The sequence below is a fragment of the Penaeus japonicus genome, unplaced genomic scaffold, assembly GCF_977035675.1.
Source record: "Penaeus japonicus unplaced genomic scaffold, GWHDUDI00000001_assembly GWHDUDI00000009, whole genome shotgun sequence".
NCBI classification, from domain to species: Eukaryota; Metazoa; Arthropoda; class Malacostraca; order Decapoda; family Penaeidae; genus Penaeus; species Penaeus japonicus.
Window position 1 is genome coordinate 6315341 of NW_028234411.1, and position 2500 is coordinate 6317840.

General features: G+C 29.7%; 1 protein-coding gene across 18 annotated transcripts in view; it reads right to left on the reverse strand.

Annotated features, from left to right (window-relative positions):
• Window positions 1-1867: 1867 nt before the first annotated feature.
• LOC122257806 (UNC93-like protein MFSD11) overlaps window positions 1868-2500 on the reverse strand; it is a 40420-nt gene continuing 39787 nt past the window's right edge. For all 18 annotated transcript variants that reach the window (XM_043023314.2, XM_086539646.1, XM_043023307.2 and 15 more), the window contains one exon: window positions 1868-2500. This exon is cut by the window's right edge and continues 552 nt beyond it. The gene's annotated coding sequence lies outside the window, so the exon portion shown is untranslated.

Genomic DNA, 2500 nt, shown 5'->3' on the forward strand with positions numbered 1-2500 from the left:
ACATCACCCTTTTTCCTTTGAAAATTCAAGCATTGGGGTAAATAGATCATGTAACCTACACTTTTTTAATTTACTTTTTGGTGACTAGCACTTGTGGAACCGTCTAGGAGTAAAAAAATGATTTAACAAAACCATCAAGGCCAGCACATGTAGACATACATTTCTGGCATCAGTAAATTAAAATCTAGGATGTCAAGCAGGTATGCTTTCTTATTATTATATTCCTCGGACCTAATCTTACTTAGATTCATTTTGACAATGATTTATATTCAGATGTTGCAAAAACAATTTGACTTTATAAAGCTGTTGCACCCATTATTTTTACCAAACATCTCATAGATGGCAATTTATGGGGTTAGGATTATACAAGACTTGAAAATATTTCTCATATAGTTTTTTAATGTTAAGGGAGAATTCTAAAATAATTGGTTTCATCTCTTTAAACATACAGAAAAAAATGACACCACTGTTCAACACTATCCTGATTTTCTCTTACAAAATTTAATATTCTTTATGTATCAATCATTCATGATTGTTCAATACATACATTGCTGCAACTTTTGGTAAAGTTAATGAAAAGAAATCAGATGATATAGTGTGAACAGTATTTTCTCAGAAAGAATCTCTAGTCTGGGTTTGATATCTCCTGAGAGAGAAATGTAGTCGACTGTGGGAAAAACATTGAACAACAAGGCTGTGAGCATGTGAATATGATTGAACTGAGGATTTCCAGTGTATCATTATTGTACTTTGTTTTGTATCTTGTGTTTCCTCTTGTACATTGTATTTCATAAAGATACAAATTTGTGCCAGTGTAGAATAATTACCAAACACTAAACATTTCTCCCTCAAGAGAAAAAATTGCTATTTAATCTTAAGCACAAATAGACAAAACCATTGGAATTACAAATACTGGTATCACTAAACTGTCCTGGACTACTTAAGTTAATTAAGGCTGTCATGTCACACACATGCACAAGCACATGCACATGCACAAGCACATGCACATGCACACGCACACGCACATACACACACACACACACAGACACACACACAAACACACACACACACACACACACACACACATAGATATGTCCTTAAATCATTGATTATTAAATGACTTGAAGGAAGGTCTTTAAAAAAAATAGAATAGCTTCTTTTAGAGAGAGAGAAAAAAACAAAAAAACAGAAAAACATCATTTAGAAATGTCAGTATTTGTTTGTACCTTTACTAAAGAATGATGAAATGTTTGGAGTAGAACAGTAAATTGCACATTTGAATATTAAAATTAAATCCTTTTTGTATAGCATTGGTCAAAAGTCATATTCAGCCTTGCTTCATATATTCATTTATAAATCTTACTGCTGTATATTCTTTCATATTTCAGTTCATAAATTTTTACTTAAATGGAAAAAAAATGGTTCTTCTAATTGAGTTTATAGTTTTCAGAGAAAATTAAACTTTCTCTGGTAAAATGGAATCATGTTACATTTGCTAAATTATTTTTAAAATATAATATCAGCAACTGATTCATTCTAAAATGAAACTATAACAAATCCTTTGAACAATGCTATGTTTTCCATCTGATATGGTACTCGGTCTTTTATCAATTTTTCTTCAGTTTCTTATTACAACTGACTTTATATAAGACATAATGGGAGGTATTATTTCCATTATGTTTCTTACTGATCAAAAAATACTGTAAATACATTGAAAGGCTTGTATAATCATATTGTGCATATGTCAAGTATCACCTTTGATATAGACGTAAAATTACACAATATAGTACACATAATATCAATCTTTATTGTCATATACACACATTGCTTCAGGATAACAACAAAATGTGATAATGAACACAATAAGTCTTGAATAAAGTTATATTTAAAAAATAATACATCTGCATAACATAATCCAACTAAAACAGTTTAAGAAGTCTTTATTTCCGTAAAAGAGCTTGGTTTATTTGTTTTATATATTGCATTGTACATCCATCTGCTTTAGTGGCACAGTGGAAAGAAAATGCTGGTTTGCACGTCTGAGATAAAGATAAATATCACTTATAAAACATTATTTGGGTCAACACAGAGGAACAGTCTAAAATCTCTAACAACAATATAGGCTTCTATAATCTTTAAATGATAATGAAGTGAATGAAAAAGAAAAGTTGGTTAATACTATGTGTATTATCCTTGCTGAGTTTTATATACACTAATAACCTCAGGCACTATTTTAAAATATAATGTACATAACAAAGTAAAGTAAAATATGATATGTATAATGCATTAGAACAAAATGAAATTTACAGCTAACAAAAGAAGGATGAAAAAAAAGAAAGCAGAAAAGATAACTAATGAATATTATGCTTAGGTTTTCCAGATAAATTACCGAGAAAGCCTACATTTTGTTACAGTGCACTCTTACCAAGTCTGGAAAATACCAATTCAAACATTACTAAATCTGAGAAAAAAAAGAAAAGATATCACAACCAATTACTCT